The sequence below is a fragment of the Vicugna pacos genome, chromosome 8, assembly GCF_048564905.1.
Source record: "Vicugna pacos chromosome 8, VicPac4, whole genome shotgun sequence".
Taxonomy (NCBI): Eukaryota; Metazoa; Chordata; class Mammalia; order Artiodactyla; family Camelidae; genus Vicugna; species Vicugna pacos.
In genome coordinates, this window is record NC_132994.1 from 44674134 (window position 1) to 44698418 (window position 24285).

At 36.4% G+C, this 24285-nt stretch overlaps 1 protein-coding gene and 1 non-coding gene across 2 annotated transcripts in view; both read right to left on the minus strand.

Annotated features, from left to right (window-relative positions):
* Positions 1-24285, minus strand: part of TRDN (triadin) — a gene marked incomplete at its 5' end in the record, with an annotated part of 362619 nt that overhangs the window by 330154 nt on the left and 8180 nt on the right. The window lies entirely within an intron of this gene.
* TRNAV-GAC (transfer RNA valine (anticodon GAC)) lies at positions 7749-7823 on the minus strand. The gene has a single exon. It is a non-coding gene; the product is annotated as a tRNA-Val (tRNA).

Here is a 24285-nt window from a genome sequence, read left to right on the forward strand (position 1 = left end):
TAATTCTGTATATAAATATTTTACAAAACTATTCATCTATAAATCAGTGTAAATATTCTTTAATGGAATTCTGATATAAATTTCCATTCTTTTTCACTGATAATTGGATAGTAGTTCTTAACCAGAGTGCATTAGGGTTCTCTACTCTGGTTCAGTTTAGACTCAGTCCTTTTCCTTTGCCTTTGTTTGCTGGTCATTTTAAAGTTACTGTCATCATTGAGACCCCTTCCATTTTGCAATTAGATATCATTCTTTTCTGAGGCCAGTTGTTAAGATCAGTCTTTCCTCATGATTTATTTTAAATCCTGGATCATTATGAATTGAAGTGCATGAAAAGATTTCCTTCTTTTCCGGCTCCTATGAATTGCTAGGTATTTGCCTTATTTCCTAGCAAAACTGGATCTGTGATGCTACAGCTCTGTCTTTCTCTCTAGCCTGAGCAACCTGTGGTCAATATTTCAACATGCCCAATAGTACGGATAAATCACATAACACCGTTTTTTAGAACATTCATTTCCATTTGAGTCCCAGGTTTAAAAGTAAACATATCACTTGGCAGTACCATAGTACTTCCAACAATTGCCTTCAAATACTTTCCTGATCACAGTACTCAGTGGTAGTATTGGTTACTTAATTCCCAATATTGAATGCCCTATATGTTGTCTATTATCAAATACTACTGAAATTATTAAACATATAAAAGTATGTTAGGCACTATTTGGATTCTCTCCAATTTTGCTTATGCAACTTTCCTTTTGATAGTCCATAAGCCTGTCAAAGCTAACCTACATAGCAATTAAATTCAAGATATTCAGTTTGTAACTACACAATAAAATTTATCTGATTGAATCATCTTTTCCAAGAAACAAAAGAGAGGGGGTAAGCCATACTTAGGTGCTAGGATTCTAATATCAATTTAATTTTACATGTGTAGTCATTTATTTTGTTATCATATGCAGTCTCAATGTTTCATGTATAAACTGTAACTGGTTGGTTTAGATGTGTTGTGATTTGCCACATTTTTAGCCTTTTGTTTTAAGTAATCTGCTATTGACAAAAGATTCATTTTAATTATAGAACATAATTATTCTTACCTTTTTACTTTGCAAACATTAGGGTGTCTAGTCAGTAGGATCTTAAAGCCTACCATAAATTGTACCAGATGACAGCATTTGACACTTACTGGTAAGGGAATAAACATTTTTAAATATAAAAATAAGTAGAAACCCATGCCAAATTTTGCAAATGTTCAGGATGGCATGGTTTTCAAGAAAACAGTAAACAGTGGTCTAAAATAGATATAAATTTTCCTAGGATTAGATAATATAAGACAAAGGATTCTGATATGCACATTCCCAATTTTTAACAAACAAAAGCTTGCTAGGAAAAAAAAAAACTATAGGTAAAGCAGTTGAGAGCAAGGTATCTTATGTTGACAGTTTTTCATGTACAATGATGTTTTCTGCAGCAATACTAGATTTGTATCAGATAAATGTCCACAACTATAAGCATCTGTAGAACTGAACCTTTAAGAACTTTCAATAATGTGGTATAGAAAAAATATGAGAAATCATTCACAAGTATATTAAGTGAAAAAAGCATGATTAAAACTATTTGTACACAACCAACATTTATTAAATAGATTATACATTTACATAGAAACAAAGACTGATGGAAAATACATTAAGTAATTAAAATAATAAAAATAAATATGTATCTGTGAAAGGGATGTATATGATTTTCATTTCATTTCTAATATTGTTCTATATTTTCCTGATTTTCTATGTGGATGTAAATTGCTGATATGAAAACTATGGGGGACATTATAAAGCAAATAAATTCTTTCAATTTTAATTCCTGAATGTTATACCTGTATAATAAAGCTTACACAGAGAACAATAAAATGTATTAGAATTATTTTTTAAAATAAACTTAGTTCTAAAACAATTCTATTTTTTATATTAGATTTTATTATATATTAGATTTCCCTTATGGCACAAAACCTTTCATTACACTCAAAACTAATATCAACGTGAGCACTTCTAAATCCACTCCCTCTCAGAAAACTAGGTGAGAATACCATTCATTATCTGCTTTCTACCCGTTAAAAAGTACTAAAACCAAATACATACCTGTAAATTTCCTTAATAAGAATTAGGCAGCAGAAGAATCCTCTAAGTTATCTTTAGACATATTATTAATTTTTTGTTAAAGCAGTTTAAAACAGAATGTAGAATTTCTCAAGACAGCTGGCAAGAGGAAATTATTTTTATAGTTCTTTAAAATAAATATGTCTTCTCCAAATTATAATTGTTTCAATCTGGGATCACATAGATGCAAGCAACAAGAACCCTGCACAGCTTGAAAGAGTCGTGTTTATCCGAAGGATTCCAAGCCACTTTCTGAGAGTCTAGAGCAGAAAACAGAGGCCAGCTAAGGTGGGAGGAAAAGGCGAGTAGGGAGGCCCTCAGCCCTTTTGCTTCCCCAAAGCCTTTGATCCCTGGTTCCCTCTTTACATCCACCTCCTGATTCTTTCTCTGCCAGCAGAATGATGGTATCTGTTTTACTAAGGGGCCAATGTGTTCTTAGATTTTAAATTCACATTTGTACTCACACTCATGTGCAAAAGCAGTTCTTCAACAAAATAGGTGGACCACGCAGAGATGCACGCAGAATATTCTTTTTGACATTTGCTATGAAATGATCAGTGGGCAAAAGTAGATACATTATGTGTATGTGTGTGGATACATATAAAATATGCATATATAATTTATAGTTTATTGTTGACAAGAACAAGACCAACTCGTGTAATACTTATGTATCTTATATGCAAAAGCACCAAAAATTAATATAAACCACACTTCATAATAATTGAAAATAATATAATTTATTTTTCTAAATTTTTACTCTAGAATAGTACTTGCAAAGATTTTGGAGTTAAGAAGAGCAGTTACAGTGCGTCTCTAAAGTTACACTGTCAAGATTGGAATCCATTCGCTACCGTTAATATGCTGAATAAACTTTAAATAAATTATTTAATCTTTCTGCCCCTCAATTTTCTCATCTGCTAAAGGTGGGTAATGATAGTCATAGGATTGTCCTGAGGATTAAACAAGTGACTATATGAAATACTTAGATTCTTGAACCTGGCACATTGGAATTCTGTACATCTTAACTATTAAAATTTTGCTGTATGTTTTGTTTTCAGGTGCCTGAGAACTCAACTTCCTTAGACATGGACTACTAAAATATCCATTGTTTGTGGTTATAAAGCTGATTTTCTGGAAGTTGCTTCATAAAATAAATTCTGTAATAATTTTCTGTCTCAATATAAATATTAATTGTAAAGCAAGTATATTTCTAGAAATTTACAGCACAAATATAACTAAATTATTAATTAAATGCCTTACTGATTCATAATTTGACTCTAAAGTACATACTAATTTTAGATAATTTGAGAAATAATATATAATTAAGAAGCAGAACAGGTCACTGATATTCTCAATCCTCAGAGAACTACTATTACATTTTTCCATTTAGTCTTTTATCTACACATATTTATAGTTTAGTTGAAATCATTTGTACATATAAATTTGTCTCTTACATTTTCACTTAATGTTAATAATGATTTAATAAAATGATTCATGTAATTACTTTATAATTGTATTTTTCATGGGTTTGTAAATAGTCCAATTTATGAGTTGTTTAGTATCTAGGCACTCTCTAGGCTGCCATAGCCACTTTAAGGGTTCATAAAAGTAATGAAAATCTTTATTTATTACAATTATTTATTCAGTACCTAATCCAGAGAGCCTATAAGACAACTTTATGCTACCAGACTTGGCTTATTCACATTCTCAGAAGTTCCCCAAGACTTCTGTATGAAATATTCCTCACCCCTCCTACTGCCTCCTGACCTTCTAAGCCATTATTACACATATTTTGTAAACAGAACACTGATTTTTCTCCTCCAATGAATTCCTGCACACATATTAATTTTACACATACTCAGTTATCCCAGGATACTCCTGTGTGGGTTGATTAGAAAAGTAGAAATCTTCCTATTAAGGACTTTACTCTTACATAAGTTGCATTAGTTTCCTACTTTGCTGTAACAAATTAGTACAAACTTGGAGCTTTAAAATAACAAAAACTCATTCTTTTACCATTTTGGGGGACAGAATTCCAAAATCAGTTCTTTGGGGGAAAAAGCCAAGATGTGAGTAGGACTGGTTCCTTCTGGTAGGTCTGAGAGAAGAATCTGTTTCCTTACCTTTTCCAGCTTCTAGCGGCTGTCTGTAATCCTGGACTTGGGGTCCTCCATCTCCAAAGCACATCATTCTAATTGTTGCTTTTGTCACCCCGTATCTTCTTCTCTGACTCCTTTCTCATCCCTCTTAGAATGATCTCTGTGATTAGACTGGTCCCCCTGCATAACCCAGGATAACCCCTCATCTCAAAATCCTTAAATTAAGGTGACTTTCAGGAGGCAGAAATATTTGAGGGCCATTATTTAACCAACCACATATATTTAGTGACTTACTCTTAGCTAATCAGTATGGCATATTATGGATTCTTTCTAATATTAATATATTGATTTCTCTTTTGGTAATATCCATATCTTTACCTCAAATACTCATTCTATTCTGCCAAATGCAAATTTTTAATCAAACACCACACCCAACAACTACCAAAATAAAAAAAGAGAGCAAGAGAATGAGAATGTAATACACCACAACTATCTCGCCATTGTGGAATGCATAAGGTTGTTTCCAAAGTTCTAATATGTCAAATAACAGTGATAAATGTCTTAAGCAAAAAGCATCCACATTTTAAATTATTCTCTTAGGAGAGATTTGTAGAACTAAAATTATTGGGTCAAAGGTGTAAATATTTTATTACTCTTAAGAACTATTGCCAAATAACTTTCCAAATATGTTGTTCTAAATGATAGTCCCATAAGTGGAGCATGAGAGAGCTTATATCATGACACACTTGCTGTCACTGAGTCTTTGCAAGTAAAACAAAAAAATTAAACAAACTTGCTAGGAAAAATAATAATGTTTTAGTTTATGTTTTATTGAAGAATAATTAGTGATTATTTCTTTCATTTCTGTTTCTTTTTTCCCAAAGTTACATATTTATGCTTTTTTAAATTGTTATCAATTTCTTAACTTTTTTTTTCTCATTTAAAATAAAATCATCTGACAATTCCTAGGAAAATATTTCGTTCATGTATAATTATTCTTGTAGTAAACCAATTAATCTTATTTAGTAGCACTTTATTTTGAAGTTTCTGTATTTGTGGATTCAGTAAATATTCTGGTATGTAACTGGATATTTGTATTTCTTTTCTCATCCATTATTCCATATCAATCATTTCTTCTTCAATATATTTAAAGATGGTCTGAACCAAAGCAAAGATTTATATCCAAATTTTTCAGATTACTTGTGGTTATGGGTGATAAAAGCAGAATGAAATTTTACTCTGGTGTTATTCAGTTTCACATTTTTATTCTGACATATTTTTCTTTAAATACTTTAATAATTATCAATTTACCTCACCAAATATTATTTTGTATAATATATTTCAAAAAGTGATGTATTCTCTATAAATGTTTTTTTCCTATATAACCTAAAAAGTTATGATGAATGATAAGTTAAATATCATATCGTCCAGGACAATTTATGTAATTTTATAGTAGATTCTAATAGCTATGTGACTATTTTGAGAGGGTTATTCCTATATTGCTAATGAATCACATTTTGGTACATTTTTATCATGTCAGTCTATTTTCTTGTTCATTTCTCTATCTGACTGGCAAAGAGGGTTTCAGAAAGAAAATTCTAAGTAACAGAAGATGGCCTTCAGAAATTTTATTAGTAAAATATGAAATTATATATTTATTATATGATATTTTGATAGATAACAAGCTTATTAGTTTCCTGAAGCTGCAGTAACAAGTTACTACCAACTGGGTGACCTGAAATGATGCGAACTTATTCTCTCACCATTCTGAAGGATAAAAGCCCAAATCAGCTTCACTGGACTAAAACCAGTGTCAGCAGGGCAGGCTCCTTCTGGAGGCTCTGCTGCTGCTGGTGGACGCCCATGTTCTTTGACTTATGGTCGCACTCACTGCCTCCACTTTCACCTCACCTTCTCTTCCCTGTCAAACTCCCTCTGCCTCACTTTTAGGAAACATGTCATTCCACTTAGAGTCCACCTGGGTAATCCATAAAACTCATCTCCAAATCCTTAATTTAATCATACACGCAAAAGTGGATATTACTGTATCAGGAAACAATCACAGGCTCCGGGGATTAGCATCTGGCATCCATGGGGGATATCTTTCAACCCACTACAACCACATCCCAAACGGCTTTTCAGTAGATTCCAGTCTCCAATTACTCTTGAGTCAAGCAAGAAGGAATCCAGCAATTATCTCAAAAATGCTTTTCTATGCTTGAAAATAAAAGCAAACTGTTTTCATCTAGGTATTCGATCACCCTATATCATAAAATAAAATTTCTAAAATTAGCTTAGTCTCCATTTCTATAATCTCATTCTTTCCATATTTTATTATTTTTAGAAAGCTTATTATGAAGGAATATTTATCCTTTTTTTGCATATATATGTAATGCCCTCCATATGTTTATATAACTCATGGAGCTGTAGTGTTTATAAGAAATGCAATCACCTCTCTCAAAGACCTGTCATTTGGGTATCTCAGCAGCCCATAATAGTTACAAAAGAGCTTGTTGAAATTTGTCAAGACCACCTTTTCAAACACTAATTTTTTTTTGTATGCCAAAACTTATGCCAGAAAAGTGACATGTTAAACACATAATAGCCTGTGCCTCAGATAATGAGATTGTGACATACTGACAAAGGCTGGGCAATTTGAAGAAGTGAGTACTTCTAGCTTTTCCCCCTTCTTCCAGATATACTGGTGTCACAGGGAGTGTGTTGGGAAACTTTATGGAGTATATGTGACATAATAGTTGGGCAAGGTCTTGGGGATGCTTTGGTTTGGGACTTTATTTCTGCCAAATTCTCCAATGTTTGTGCATAATTTTAATCCCAATAAAAGAGTAAACCAATCATGTTTCTTGATACAGCTCTGGCTATTAATATTCAGATTCAACTTAGAGACATTTTCCCCACCACAGGCAGCCATTCACTGACATTTCAACTCAGAGATTTGCAATTGCAGACAATTGGTATCTAAATGAGTTGTGACAGCAGGAGAAAAACTACTGTTTTAAAATTTTCTTTTATATGTCAAATCATTTCATTACTTAATTTTCAATGATACATTTAATGGCATTTTTCATTCTGATAAAAGTAACACAATCCAGAAACTGGTCTTTTGACATGCAATGTATTTTGACATAAATCAAAAAACCTATTAAATTTTTAAATCACACCACACTGTGGGTCTCTAGTTCATTGTTTATCATTGGATATCTACAATGTATAAAGTCTATTCAAAATATTGGAAAACACTCTGACCTTTCTAAGACAATATTTTTGATGGTTATTTATTTTGTAAAGAGATTGAGAAAAGTTTACTCACTGGAATTCCCTGGAGATGAGTGAGGAATGTGGACATTTGAGAAATTCCTCTAGCTGCCTATGTGTCTCTAGGGGGAAATCAATTGCAGTGCATAGTTCTATGACAAATTCTAGTATTACGGATAGCAAGGAGGGTTACATATCAGGAGTGGGGTTTTCCGTTTTTCAATAGAGGCACTGGGGATTGAACCCAGGATGTCATGCACGTCAAGCATGTGCTTTACCACTCAGCTATACCCACTCCCTGCCCACCTAGGAGTGGGGTTACTGAATGGTTAGGGAACTATCCAAACGAGGAGGAGGAGACCTGCCACAGCAGACAGAGGAAGCAAAGTTGAAGTCAGCTAGAGGAAGGAGTCACCACACTTTGTCAGATGCTATGAAACAAGGAATGTTGCCCACCATCTGGTTCTACAAGGATTAAGTCATTATCTACTGCTGGCACTGACCTACACTATACCCTGAAAGGAATTCTGGGTGAAGGACGGGATGAAGTGCTCTGTGCTTCAGGAAAACAGGCAAAATAGGCCTCTTAGATAGTTAGACAAATTTCAGGGAAAAAATTTATGAACCTGGATTCTTGGATCTTGTCATACGAAGCAAAGTACTAAAATTATGAACCAAGTTACCTGTTCCTCATGACTAACAGTAACTTTTTATTGAGATGTATGCTCGACTGCATGTATTCCTTGGCTAAAATCAGATATAAAATCATACATACATACATATACAAATAAACATAATACGTATATACTGGCCTCTCCGCAAGGGCCTCTTCAGCACAAGCCCCTCAGAACTACTGAGGGGCGTTTCCTGGGCTGCAGCCCTCAGTCAGGTCCCCAAATGAAACTGAGACTCACGACTCTCAAGTTGTGTATGTGTTTTAATTTTTGTCTACACGCTCTGTCTGCTATCATTTCTTGCAAACAGTCAATCTCAAAATCACCATGTGTTTGAGACAGTGTTTTTGCTGAGCTTAGCAAGAGGTAGATCTAGTCGGTCTATTTGAACTCAGGGATGGAGACACTTGGGAAGCTTGGAGAGTAAGATGAAATTAGGGGATTTAAATAAGCCACCACAGAGTCTTTTCTCAGTGGAGAAATCAAACCATATCTGATTAACAATTAATCTGCTTTTCAAATCATATAAAGCTGCTGAATTTAAGAATCATAGAATACAAAAACCATGGAAGGAAACAAAGATTTACATTTAAGAACTTAAGAAAAAAAAATAATACACTGTTTGGAAGGGGAGAGGAAAAACGCACACTAAAAACCACCAGATGCCTAAGAGAAATAAATTTTAATTTTCAGGTTAAAAATATTACTTTGGTATACTATTTAGGAAGAAAAAATACATATCTGTGGCACAAAATGCAAACTGAAAAATAAAAAACAACTTGAGATGCCCAGTAGTTCAGGAGTCAAATACCCCTTTCATGGTGGGTCTGGAGCACTTCCCCACATTACAGTGGTATTCCTGCAGTTCTCTTGTTTTTAAAAAATTATGAAAGTAAATAAATAGGAATGAGATTCATTCATGAGAAGACCTTCAGAAACTACTCAACATCACTAGATTAAGGTCTTCTGAAACAGAACAGAGAGTCACTAGATTTATTATTTACTGATTAAGAAAAGGGATCGCCATTTCTTTTGCTCTATTTGCATTTTTCTTAACTGGAACACCTGAAATACCCACAGCTGAGAATGCGTTGCTTTCATACCCAAATAAGCAGATAAACCATATCATCCTCATCCAATACTCATTCTTTTCCTTTATTGACTCCTCATTCTAAATAGCAGGTCACATTAGTATCTTTTTCCCTTACACAAAAGAAAGGCATTAGAAATTTACTGCTGATCCATAACCCCCGTGATCTGAAAACAGAGCCCTGGTAACACTTAGGGGGTTTACACCTGCCTCTAATTTAATCGCCTACTGTGACTGTTGCTCAACACCAAAATAACTCAAGTAGTCTTCATCTGCCAGGATAAAAAAGGAATTTTTAAAAAGGAAGCTTACTAAGAGAATTTCAACTACTCTGACACATCTCTAAGAAAAAAAAGAAAACTTAAAAGCTATTTTTCAAGTGATTAACATTGATTAATTCACAACTGCAAAGATCATTTGCATAATTTTAGAATATATAATTGACTCCATGATTTGTCTGAACACTTCAGATATAAAGAGTTGAGTTTTTCGAGGTTTTTTCCCTCCTGAATCAATTTACTATTTATACTCACACTTAATGTAGCTGAATCAAGGTGCTAGTGGTCTGAGCAAAGCTGGGGAGAGGGAGCTTGGAGAGAGTAGGTTAGATCAAGGGCCTTGGGGTCACAGATCTGAGTTCCAATCTTAACGCTACCATCCACTCTGTGACTTTGGACAAGTTATATAATCTCTCCAAGATGTTGTTTCTTTAGCTGTAAATTGGGAATAAAATTCCAAACTCACAAGGTTTTATAATTATCAAATGACATAATGTAAGTTATACACTTAGTCTATGACTGCTTCGATAATCCGTTTCTGGTATAATTATTGTCATCATGATTTTCAATATTTTTACCACAGAAGTTTTACAGATTTCAAGGTCATGCTAAATTCATAGAACACTAAGTACAGTATTCAATATCACAAATGGTAGACTGTAGAAGCAGTGAGGGGTGAAATGAGAAAGCAACTAGAGGACCTATTTCTCCAGGATGTCTGCTCACTTCTCAAAAGCACATGCCTGCTGATAGCAGTGACAAAAATTCATATGTCTTGTGCTTCACATTTGACAAGGCCTTTTATGTGCATGTAACCTAGTGTACAGCTAGGAGAGTCTTATGGAGAAAATTGGGTAAACAAAAAATCAAAGTGTGTGGAGCTGGCAAACAAGCAGCAGAAAAGGGAGAGTATCTGGGAAGTTGCAATTTCAGCACAAACAAGCTCCATGAATGTTATAATAAGTAGTAAGTGGGATTATTATAATAGTGAGTGGATGCCTACAATAGTAAGAGCCAACATTTACTGAACGCCTAGCTGAGGAAGATCCAGGTTTAGTGAAGCCAAAAACGTGCATGATGTGTAGGGTCACGTGTGAGAAAAGGAATGCTGAAGTATACATACAGGTTTAGGGCCAGAGCTTTGAACAGTGTCCATGCAATTGAGAGGTCCTGAAGCTTAGCTTTATTTATCCACTTCTTCCTGCTTCCTATCTGCCCAGCCCTATACTGGGGCAATGAGGAAGATGCGGCAGCAAGTGACAGGAAACCCGACAGCCTCAGTCTATGCCCTGGCTCTGTCCATGAGCCATCTCATTCTGGGCAAGTTTCGTTTCCTCTTGAGCCTAATTTCTTTCTTTCACAGTGATGCTCAGGTAACTCTGCTATTGGGAGGTTGAAAATAAATTCATATATATATACACACACACACATATACATACACATAGTAATTGATAAACAAGCTTAATCATGACTATTTGTATTAACAGTTTTTATCATTTTACTTACAAGCAAGGAAAATTTTGAAATTTGACAACAATCCATAAAAATAGTAGTAAAAACAAAAATTTTCAATACATTTTTGAAATCTAGTGCAATTAAAATAATTAGAAACCTGAAAAAAAAAAAAAGAAGTAAAACAGATGCAGTCCCCGATTTGGCTGCAAATTCCATGCTCCTAATCATGATACAAACTCTACTCTCTTCAGAACTCAGAGTGGAACTGGATCTTTGAAAGTATCTAAAACTGTAAAGAGGAATCAAAAAAAAGTATTTTTTAGCACTCTCCTTCTTTATGTGTAAATAGTTTCAAAGAAGAACTAAACCCTAAGAAGATACTACCAATTTGCATTCCCAATTCATGAACTAAAGCAATTCTAAATACCAAGAAGATATGGCTGTAGACATGCTTTGTGAAAATTCAGACACTGCACTGCTACTGAGGAAGTTTTCTTGGATCTCAATGTATTCATAAATTTCAGTGAGGTTCAGTACATTTCTTTTTCAGCCTTTTTCCATTAAAAAAGATTGTTTTATTTCTAAATAAGCTTTCTTAGAAAATTGGCATAAAAGGTTTTATTTTTAATTTACAATTTCTATTGTAAACATGGTAAAACTTTAAGATGTCTCCAGCTTAGGAGTGATGCAGAAAAAGTGTGAGAACGTATATGGCTGTTGTATAATGGAAGACTCCTTACTCAGATCAAATCCAATATAGAATTTTATATTCCTAAACTTCAGTATTTTCAAATGGGCAAAGGTAAACATGTGCTAATAAAACTTATGAGACCTATTACAAAAGACTGACTTTCACAGAGCATGGAGGGTTTCACAAAGCTTGTGATACTTGTAACAGCCAGAAGCTTACCTTGAAATCTGTACGTTAAAATAGTTCAGAACCATACATTTTATGTGACTTGTTTCTCTACGCAGATTAATCTTATCTCTGAAATCAGATGACATTTTTGAATACACAGATTGCCAACACAAAAGTACCAGAATATTAGCCAGTAAAAGAACTATCAGTAAATCTAAAGAAAACCCCAGCATGAGGCCTATTTCCAGCATCTGAAGAGGTGACCTAGCAAGGCACGTAGTAGCATGCAGCCTTGGAAATTTTGGGGGTTCAAATCTGGACTCCATACTCATCAACCTAATTTCCCCCTTACTAGCTGTGTGGATTGATGAGTTATTTGATGTCTCGCTGTACTTTTGTTCTCCAAAATGGAGTTCACAGTAAATTGAACTCATTGGCTTATTCTGAGGTAAGTCATGCAAAGTGATTAGAGCAGTATCTGACATGGGGAGGGAGCACTCAATAACTCTAAGTTATACTGTCCATCTTGCTACCTTAAATGTACTGTTCCTTCCATGTACTACCTTAAAATAAACACACAGCAGTTTTATGATCAATGCTCCAGATATTTGCTTGAGATGGTTCTCTGTTTATCCTCTCTCTGTGGCTTCTTACTTGCTTCTTGGTTCTCGGGGCCTCTACCCCACTTCCATCTTCTTTGATGGGACATTTGTTCTTGGCTTCCAACAACTCTAGTCGTACACTTTTGTCCAATCTTGTTTTTCTCCATTTTTTTTTTTAGGAATTCTGATAGCATAGACCACAAGGTGATGTCCAAGATGTTCTAACTCTTATCAAGTCTCTGTCCATCAATTGTATTCATTATCTCTAACCAGGAGAAGAACTTCAGTATGTTTCCCATTGGAGATGCTACTACACTTAGACCACACCCCAGAATGCTTAGACATGCTGTAGGAATCACCAGGCATATAGTAGGGTGGTGGCAGAGAAAATCTGAACAGCTATATATTAGGAGCAAACTGTGACAAGCTAGAGCGTTCCAAACTTGGCACAAAGGGGCCTATATAAAATTAATATTTAAAAGAAATTATATATAGATTGTATGTATTTTTTCCATCTGTAGTGTTACTTTGACTATTTCTAGTAGTGATTTTTATTTTATAAAATACTGATTTACAGGGGAGGGGATAGCTCAGTGGTAGAGTGCCTACCTAAAATACTGATTTACATAGATGTCTGGATTTGATGGACTTACCCCAACTGCCCAGGTGAAATCAAGACTATAATGGTCAAAACGGTGAGACCAGATGAGCAGCACACCTTGCAGAGTCCCGTCTGAAGCTGACTTACTCCTGTCTAGTTCTGGTCCGGCTTCACATTTCATCAGTGAGCAATTTTTCTCCGCCTTCACTTATAGAGCACTCATTCTTCTGGGTTAAAGTTATTTTCCAAGTCTTTGGAAAATTCCATTTTCAGTAGGATTAAACTAGATTTATCAGTTTACTATTACTGCAAGGTTCTATATTTGCAATGAAAACACACCAACACAAAACAAAAGCCACTCAATCAAAGAAAGTTCCATAGAACAAAATTATGAGATGACAAATAGGAAAGATCAGTCATGTGGAAAGAAAACACACACATCAGAGTGGATGAAAGGCAAAAATAAAACAGGGCTCTTGATGAATGAATCATGGAAAAAGATAGAACATGTATTGTTTCTGTGGTATTCCCTCTTCAGAACAATGATTTCCTACTTTCATATCATTTTATGCTACTGTGGTTTTGTATTTAAAGAACCATTCAAGTTTCTCATTACGAGAGTTAATATGAATGGGAAAACAAAACAAAGAAATAACCCTATTCTCATAGACGTTTTTACAACAAAGTTCTTGGCTTCAAAACATTCCTGAACTACTATCTTATCAATTAAATACAGTATCCTTTAAGTCTGATTATTTGAAACTGGGTAAAAGTGATTTGGGCTCCTCTAATTCACTACTGATACAGCACATTGTTTTGGAAAGTGCATGGGGATTCAGATGTATATAAAAGTGTTCATTTTAGCTCTGAAGGTCATTACCTGCATGACTCTAGGCAAGTTCATGTCTTTTGAATCCTGTTCACAATACCAGGATAATACTACACATATTATGAGAGCTGTTGTGAAATGTCAAGGTGGTAACATACCAAAAGTATACCAGTGTCACCTCCTACACCCAGAACTCAGAATTATGTTTCTAGAATATTTGTTGAGGCGTTTTTATGCTAGAATATTAGAATAAACTCAGTGTTCACAGGCACCTGGAAAGCCAGCATGTACAGTTACCTATATTATCTGTTACCAGAGGTCAGTGGGCACCTGGGCTATTTTCTCGTGTCTCAGAGATGAAGAGGTTGTGTTGCCCGTCTCCTCATTAGAAAGGGCGTAGAAATAGCAGCCATTCTCTCCACTTTCTACAACTGCAGCAAGGCGAGGAGGAGCATCAGAGCCGAGGGGTAAAGGGCCAGGCCCTAGAGCCGGCTGCCCGGACTACCAGCTCTACTGTGTGTCAACTCTGTGACTGTGGGCAAGTTTCTCCGCCTCAGTGTCTCAGTTTCTCATCTCTGAAATACATCACAGGATGGTTTGGGGTTAAATTAGTTAACACACATAAAGCATGAAGAGGTACGCCAGGCCAAAGCAGGCACGCAAAATACAATCGCCGTTATTATTCTTCTTGTAGTTTTCTTAGCCTCAAGCCAACAATTAGCTTTCACTTGAAAAAGGAATGTAATATCCTATCTCCAATCTTGATACTAGAAATGTCGATGTAGACAGAAGACGCTAAGTGTGTGACCGTTCTGTCCTCAAGCTTCGTTACTCCTTCAGTGCCGGGGAGGAGGGCCAAAATCTGCTTTCGAGGGGAAAACATGCTGATAAACACAAATGATTTTCTTTGTTGTGACAGTATGAAAAGCACTTTTTTTTTAAATTTGTGGGGGGTTTTTTGTCTGTTTCTTTTCAGTTTTGAGTTCTGTACTGTGATGTTCAAAAACAAGGCTAAGAGGACAGGCCATGGAACCAGTTAGAGAATTGAAAAGTGGGGAGGGAGGGGAGGAAAGCTGCTCCTTTGTAACAATGTCACAGTTCTGGGAAAAAAAGTGAGAAATGAATGAGGTGAGTAGTTTTGATTCTTTCCTCCTACACTCTATTTTCCACCCACTAGTATGTCCTGTAAGCCCTTCCTCTGAGTATCTTCCAAATACACAGCTTCTCACTATCTTTGCTCGTGTTTCTCTCTCTGGTCCAAACCCTCATCAGTTCTTCCTGGATTTCGCACCATGTAACTGTTTATTATTCGGACTATTCTTGCCCCCAAGTATACCCACCACACAGGAGCCTGAATGATCTTTCTCAAATGTGAATTGTATCAGTTTGTTACTCTTTTTACAAACTGCAGTGGCTACCAGTTACTATTAAATAAAAATCTGAACTTCATGTCCTACAAGGTCCTGTGGCACCTTCCTCTTCCCTTTTTTCCTGGCCTCACATCCGTCCACTCTCTCCCGCATGCCCTGCTCTCCAGCCGTCATCCCTGGAACACATCCTGCTGCTTCCTGGATCAGGGCTTTTGCACTCGCTGGTCTTCCCACCTGGAATTCTCTCCCCGAGATCTTCACCCCGCTGCCCATTTTTCATGGTTCAATTCTGAGTTGAAATGTACTTTGTCGGAGAGGCCATTTCTGATCACCCTAAAGTGTCATTCTCTACTGTTATTTATCATTTTCATAACACTTTTCAGTATCTGAAATCATCTTTTCTATTTTCAGGTTCACTGTCTGTTCCCTTCAATTAGTTAAGCAGCTTGGAAGGAGGGCTCAGTCTGTTTTATTTCTGCATCTCCAACACCTAGACATGATACACACTTGTAACCTGACTGGTCCACTCTGGGTACCAAGAGCCTGGGACCAGTGGCAGCTCACAACTGCTGCTATTACATCATTGAAGCCCAGCCTCCGTCTGACCTTTAGCATCTCTTCTGCCCTTACACATACTTTTTAAAATAATTATTTGGTTATTACTTAATAAGAGAAGTGAAAAATACTGTATGTTCTCTTAAAAGTTATACAAAAGTCTGTAACACAAACCAGATGGATCTCAATGATCCTGTGTCCCTGACCTAACAAGTTACCTCCGTTCTTGGCTAAAAGCTTATGTCAAAGAAATGCAACTAAGTGTTAAAATGAAAACCCAAGAATTGATTGTATAAAAATAATTCAGTCTGTGTGGGGAAATACACTGTTAGAAAACGAGAAATTTCTCTGGGAAAAAACGACACCAGCAGACCAACGGGAGGAAACTGATTAGAAGCAAGCAGCTGCACCTTCCATCTGCGCCCTCACAAGAGGAAGCTCTAAAACCTACATTGCTGTGGATTCCTTTCACCTCTCAATTATGAACACAAGAAAAGCAAATCCTGCTTCTGTAGTTGGTTTATAAGAATCATTCTTTCTGATTTTAATGAGGGTTTTAGGAAGGAAGGATCAGACATTTAATACAATTTAGCAAGGACCCCAAGGGACGGAGGGATTTTCTGCAGGTACATATTGATGACAGCACTGGCAATGGGCCTTCAATAATAAAGATCCCAGAAGTTTAGATACAATTATAAGAATGAAGCAATAGAAGGTGGATATTCCAATAATGAAATGAAGAAAACACAAGTAAAATGGTATATAATCTGCTTAGAGATATAAATACGGTATTTGTTATGCAAATATAATCTAATGGGCTTATGAATGGAATTGTAGGATTTATTGAAATTAAAAGTAAACAAAGAAAGTGATTAGGTAGCCTGGATTACTTAAAATTTTTCTTCTTATCCCAGGAACTGTACCATATCTTGAGTGGTGAAGTAGTGCACAAGACAAAGTTCGTAGCTTCTGGTTGCTAGCACCAAACTGATAGGACAGAATAGTGTGCCCTCGGTCGAAGTGAAGTGGAAGGAAAGATGTTTAAAAATGTCATAATACAAGTTTGATGGGAATGACACAACAAGGTGATGCAATACTGAAGAGACCCTCTCAGCTAATCAGTATTGCCCTAAGTCAGAGAGAAGTTTCGGTAGAAATGAGGTGGTTTGTTATAGATATTTTTAGTTAGACATGTCAGTGAAGATTTCACACTATTTGTCCAGAAAGACCTGGAAATAAACATCCATAGTACAAAACCAGCAAGTAAATATTTTTAATAAAGATTCTGGATTGCTTTGCATATTAAGCATAACATGGCTGTAATATATATGAGCACAGGATAGATAGGAAGCCAATTTCACATACTTCTATCATCACAAGCATCCTATAATTTAAGTATTTTCCTCATGTCACAGACCAAACTGGGACAGAGTGAAATGAAAGTCCTTCCCTTAATCACACAACAAACAGCACCTAGAGTTAAAATCAGGTCTTTCCCTTCCAGTTTCCTGCTCCTTCATTTGTGCTACAGTTGATGGGGACAAAGAATGAACGCAAAGAAAGGGAGGTCAAGGAGAAAACATGGAAAAATTCATGACTGAGAATAAAGTTAGCATGAATTTTTAGTCAGCATAATTTTGAGAGTTTGTCCAGCCAAGTCTGGCAACTTAGGAATAAAATCCAAAAAACAGTGAAGTGATTCACTACAAGTTGACATAATGCAAGGTTAAACATTCAAGGATTTTCTTAAGGTGGTAACGAGTGCATCACTGGACAGTTAGTCTGTGTTTGCACATAGGAAGGTGAATCTAGAAGGTGACTGATAGGCCAAGAATTTTAAAAGCCTTGACTGTCTCCCTCCCACTATCAAAGCTCAGAATATCAGATTGTTATTTTCTCAGCCTCTTTGGATTGGAGATGCATTGGAGATTTCTGACACTGGTTCTGCAGGATTTAGGGCAATTCTGCAAGCTTCCTAATACCCTCTCAATGGATTTCACTTCAGCTTAAATTAATCAGAGGTTTTTGGTTGTTTCCTTTTTCTTCTTGACTAATACAATATTTGATCAATTTTGGGTTTATTTTTTTCTGCCCTCCCTCACATCTTAATCCCTTAGAATTACAGAAAGCATTTATAATCAATAAAGGATATAAGCAACATCAAAGAAATTAGGAAAAACTCTTGGGAAATAGAAAATAAATGGCACATAAGCTTAAAAGATGCTCAGGAGGAGACCATAAGGAAGATTCAGAGGAAGAGCACGTTCAAAGATGTTCATAGTTAAGAGTACAAGTGGAAGAGCTGGTCTCAGAGTACAGTCATCTGGGCAACTAACAACTGCATTACCCACAACACAACTGGCAGGCCAAGCAGGACCTTCTCTCTTTCCTCACATGAGGAACACTGGCTATGGGGAGTTGCATTCATCCCCATGCTAAAAAATCAGGCCCCCAGTCTAAAGAGAGAAAACTCCATCTTTAGAGAGGCCTACTTAGGCATGTAAGGGACTGGGAGGGGAACAGAGAGGCAGAACATTGGATCTCCTTGGAGGGAAATTACAGACTCAAGTAGAATCAAGGCACAGCAGGAAGATAGCTCTTCCGTTTCCTCCACTCTGTCCCCTGAAGGTGAAGCTGGACTGTCAACATTCCCCATTCAGGTACTCAGAGTCCGTTGTCAGGTCTTCATCTCACCCAGAACATCAGTCTGGCTATTTAAGCTAATCCACTTAGCCAAAACGCAAATCCAGAGCATAACAGGTCTTTACAGTGTTTGTATGTCCTTACTCCACTTTAAACTGAATCATCCGGAAAATAATTTGATACCAGTTATCTATATTTTATATCTAGCTACTGAAATGACTTTTTAAAAAAGAATTTCTGACATTATAAAACAGGTTTAAATTTATTTAATGTTCAGAGGGATCTGTCGGAGCCAGCCGACAATCGATCAGGTCCAGAAATCTGTGCTGCAGGACTGAGAAAAGAAAGACAAGACTAAAAGGAAGACAAGACTAAAAGCTGGGGGAGAGGGTCTCACTCTAGCCCGCAAGACGCTAGGTCAAGAGTGGACCTCGTGTTTATTTCCAGCAGTTAATTTATATGCTTTTAACCCATAGGCAACAGTATCGTAGGTAACGGATTGTTTTTATGATCTCTTAACAATGTGTACTAAAATCAGTAACTTGTGCATAGTTACATACATCATTACTGTTTATATTTCTCATCAATCAAGACTAACCGTTCCCCATGAGCTAACATTATTGATTACTGTATTGTTCCTCTAGGCTAAGATTTGTGTATTGGTAACTCAGGTAATTGTCGCTAAGATCACTAACTTATGTAACTTGTGTATTGGTAACTCAGGTGATTGTTACTAAGATCACTAACTTGTGTGACCTGTATCTCTCTTTCCAGAAACCCCTGTTCTTAATAACTCAATGGCATCAAGATGTTTTTCCGACTCCAAATGCACCTGCTGTTTTTCTAACAAAGGGGTGGCGGGACAGAGATTGTCTTTGCTCAGTCAGCCTTAGAGCCTGACGCCCCGCACTCTGGGAGTTTAGGCCCAGTTTCTGTGCTCGGCAGCCCTCAGGTCATGAGTGGCCCCCCGCAGGGATCTTCCCAAATCTTTTGAAATAGCCCAAGATCAACTGTTTTCTAGATTCCTCTTATCAATGTAATCACCTATGGAAATTGTGGGGACACACATGAACACACACACACACACACACACACACACACACTCTCCTGGACCCCACTCCAGATCTACTGCATCAAAATTTTTGTTTTGAGCCCATTGAGGGACTCAGAAATCTAAATTGTTAACAAACGGTCCAGATAACCTGTGATTTCACATATTTGGGAAATACCACAAAATATGGGACTAGGTACAACCACAAGCAAACCCATTCGCTTGCCCCTGCATACCAACACACGCAGCATTTCTGCTTTGTACAGACTATCCTTCAATGATTTTTCTTCATGTTTGTAGTTTATCAATAGCATAAATTGTTTTAAAAGTAGGAATGATAACTTCTAGTGGGATTTGTTGATTCTTTTGTTAACCAGTATTATTGTTCTCAAACTTCAGAAGGCATAGAATCATCTCAAAATGATTACAGTAGATATGACCAGGGCCCCCACGGGGTCTCTGATCCAGTCGCTGGGAACGGGCAGGAATCTGCTTATCCGACAAGCAGCCCTAGGTGATGTCGTCACTTTAAGGCACACTTGCATCCTCCTCTTACTTTCTCTCTCAGCCTTCTCCTCCCATCACTTACTTACCTTTTTTCATCTTCATTTTTCTGCTTTTCCTGCCTTGTCTAGTGCTAATCAACAGACAGGAAATATAATGTAATTCCTAAGCATCATATCTGCTTCGGTGCAGAGTATCAGTGTTGCAAACTAAAAAGCACTACAAGGATATCCTCAATGATTTCTCTGTCTTGAAGCAGGAAGGGCAGAAAACATATTCACTGAGAATAGTAGATCAATGGTTCTCATTCCCGTTTGCACATTAAAATCATCGGACAGGCTTTTAAATCTAGCCCTGGAGATTCAGATTTATTTGGCTGGGTATGGTACCAGAAGTTGGTACATTCTTTTAGGTTTCCAGGTAATGCGAACATGCAGGAAGAGTTTAGAACTCCCAAATTAGACTCAGAGGGAGCCTATGCAAAGGTAATGACAAGGAAAGATAAACCTCGGAGATCTAAAAACAATGGAGGGGAAAAGGGACTTTAATGAAAAGAAGGGAAAAAAGGAGATAAATTATATATAATTGATGGAGGGGAAAATGGAGAGAAAGCAGCATTGTCAGGGCAGAGAGAAAGAAATCAGTTAAAATGAACAGTCCTTCCTTAATACCTGCTAAAAAATAAGGAGAGCTTAAGTGCAATTGAGGGTAAAGTATTTTAGATGGATTACAAACAGAGGAGGTAAAAGGAACATTTATTGCTTCCCACTCCAAAAATAATGGAAGGATTAGAGTCCATTTCTCATTCCAGCCTAAGACCCAGAGAGAAAAAGAGCAGAACTCATAGCACAAGAGACGTTTTTATGAATGCCTATGCAAAGAGTGAGGGCAAGTGACCAGCAGACGGATAAACACTTTGCAGTAATAAACCTTGAAGCTCAGAGCAGAGAGGGACAAACTAAACCAAAGTCAAGAGCACAATTAAGGGTAAGAAAAATCACTGCCAACAGTAAGCCTGAGGGGCCTCTAGAAAAGGTCATACAAGGTTTACATTAAACATAATCAGAAACAAAACAAGAGGAGAAAATGAATAGAAAGGTTTGCATTGCCAGAGTGATGGGGGATTAGAGACTATTGTTTTGGAAGGACATGTAGAAAGGACACTGAGCTAATATCCTTTGTTTCAACAATAGAGATAATTCTAAATTGGTGAAAGTTATTCAATATAAAAAGATGGAGAAAGGAGAAATATTGTTTAAAATCTGCAAAGAAAAAAAAACCTCCAAAACAGAACAGAAAGAAGCAAACCTCATTCTTAGGGAAAAATGCAGTTAGGAGGAGCCATGAATCCAGATAAATCAAGTTATTTGGTCTTACGCAGGAAGGCAAGTTGACTAATTTTAAATTCACTAGTAAGAGAGGACACTGAGGACAAATATTGACTCTTCAATACTGAAAAGTCAACTCTTCTGAACAGGTACATTTGAGATGACTCTCCCAGAATAGAACTTTTAATTCTAAATTAATTACACTCCTCAGTGCTATGAAACAGCAATACGCAAGCCTGTGTGCCCACACACCCCTTTGCCCACTGGTTTAAAGCCTTTAACTTTCCTGGTCTTCACCACCCCCTGTCCTATATTCAGTCTGACATTTTGGAAAGAGAGTATTTGTAACTGTATGAAATGTAATAAAACAAAATTTGACAGTAAATTAGATCAGCTGAATAAATTGTGATACATAAGTTACAGTTCCATTTGTTACGTGACTTTAAAAATTTTTCATCAAGCTAAAAGCATAAGAAAAAAATAAAAAATGAGACACCATTATCACATATAGCTTTTTTTAAACATTTTTATTGAGTTATAGTCATTTTACAATGTTGTGTCAAATTCCAGTGTAGAGCACAATTTTTCAGTTATACATGAACATACATACATTCATTGTCACATTCTCTTCCGCTGTGAGCCACCACAAGATCCTGTATATATTTCCCTGTGCTACACAGTACAATCTTGTTTATCTATTCTACATTTTAAAATCCCTGTACCTTCCCACCTCCCGTCCCTCTGGCAACCACAAGTTTGTATTCTATGTCTATGAGTCTGTTTTGTATTTATGTTGTTTTTTTTTTTAAGATTCTGCATATAAGCGATCTCCTATGGTAGTTTTCTTTCTCTTTCTGGCTGACTTCACTTAGAATGACATTCTCCAGTAACATCCATGTTGCTGCAAATGACATCATGTTGTCGGTTTTTATGGCTGAATAGTATTCCATTGTATAAATATACCACTTCTTCTTTATCCAGTCTTCTGTTGGACATTTAGGCTGTTTCCATGTCTTGGCTATTGTAAGTAGTGCTGCTATGAATTTTGGGGTGCAGGTCTCATTCTGAAGTAGGGTTCCTCCTGGATATATGCCCAGGAGTGGGATTCCTGGGATACCACATATAGTTTCATTCTTCCAAATATGTTTTTGTTTGAGATATCAAACATATGGGGTGAGTATGTGTTAAAGTGCTTGTTTTGAACTCCTTAATGTGTCTAATATGCCTTTCCGGGCTTTGTTCTCCATTTCCTTTGTTGTCTGGGTTGGGAAAATCCATTGCTTCATTTTAAGTCCACCTTTTACTTCACTCAGTGACTATCTGACATTACAAACCACTCCATACACTTTATTTTCCTATCTTTCATGGCATGTCTCTACCTTGATACCCATTTTTCTCCTCTGGTCATTCTTTTTCAGTCTCCTTCCTGATACTTCTAATTTTACATTCTGTGGGAAATCTCATTTACATCAACAAATTTCAATACCACTAATGATCATCAAATCTATGTCTCCATCCTAGGCCTCTCTTCTGATCTCCAGACCCATATACCCAGCTCTCTATTAAACATCAGTACCTGATGTGAAATTCAGTAATATTCCTTTGAGCACAATCTTTCTTCCAACATTGGCTCTATTTAAAGCATATCTCATCCATGTTAATGACTGCAACCCAGTTTATTTATATACATTTCTCAGGTGTAAATGTTATTTACCTGAATCTCTACTGCTTTATACACTATGTCCAACATGCAATAATTATGAGACACACAAAAAAAATAAGGGATAAAAATAACAGCCAATGTTAAGACATACGGCAATCCAAAGAACCAGACTCAGATGACCTGGGTGTTGGAACTATCAGACAGGGATTTTAACATATTATTCATAATCAAGGAGCGAAACAAGAAAAATGTCTACCAACAAATAAACAGATAAACTGATTATGGAACTCACATAATGGAAGCTACTGAGCAGTGGAAAGGAAGGAATCTCTGATATGGATGAATATATCAAATGCATTTGTCAAAAATTCCTAGACTGTCAACATAAAAAGTGTGAATTTTATAACATGTACATTTTACCTCAAAAAAAGAGCTGAATTTGAATATAAAATCAGGAAAACAATGCTCTGCCTTTTCTTTCTGGCTCTACAATTTATTAGCTATACAACCTTGATCAGTTTACTTAGCCTTTCTCTGCCTGCATTCCTACAGTGATAAAACAAGAGCAACAATAAAAAACAGTGTACCTGCCTCACAGAGGTGTAAAGAGCTAAAACATGTAACAAACATAGAACCACCTACCCCATTAATATTTGCTATTATTAATTTTCCAACATCATCTCCCAATGCCACACGGTAGCACAAATCTAGACATTCTGAACTATTGAAGATGCCTCTAATTCACCCTAGCTTCATATCATGTCTTTGTACTTGTTGCTTTACCTTCCTGGATGCCCTTCTGCATCTTACCCACAATTCTCAGCAGTAGCAAAATTCTCATCCTTAAAGACAGAATTTGTATGTCTCCTCTGTAGGCCTTCTCTACCACTTTCCACTGTTCTCCAAGTGAAGGAGATTAATTCCCCCCTCCTTCTTTAATACGAATCTCCATCTTTGCACCAATCACACAGTGTTGTAACTATTTCTTGAATACTTTTCTTATCTAATATTATGACATTGAATAGAAGCCAAGTTGTATTTAACATTCTGCCCCCAGGTCTTAGTTCAGGGCATGACATATGTATGATAGATGCTCAATAAATATTTGAATGACTGAACAGATAAAGGAATCTATTATGGTTCACTTCATCTTGGTTACTTGATAGCACTGAAAAAAACCCTTGGCTGGTAACTATTAAAATACCAGGACCAAAGGAGCATCATAGGAAGAAGTTACCTAGAGAAGTCAATCAGTAAA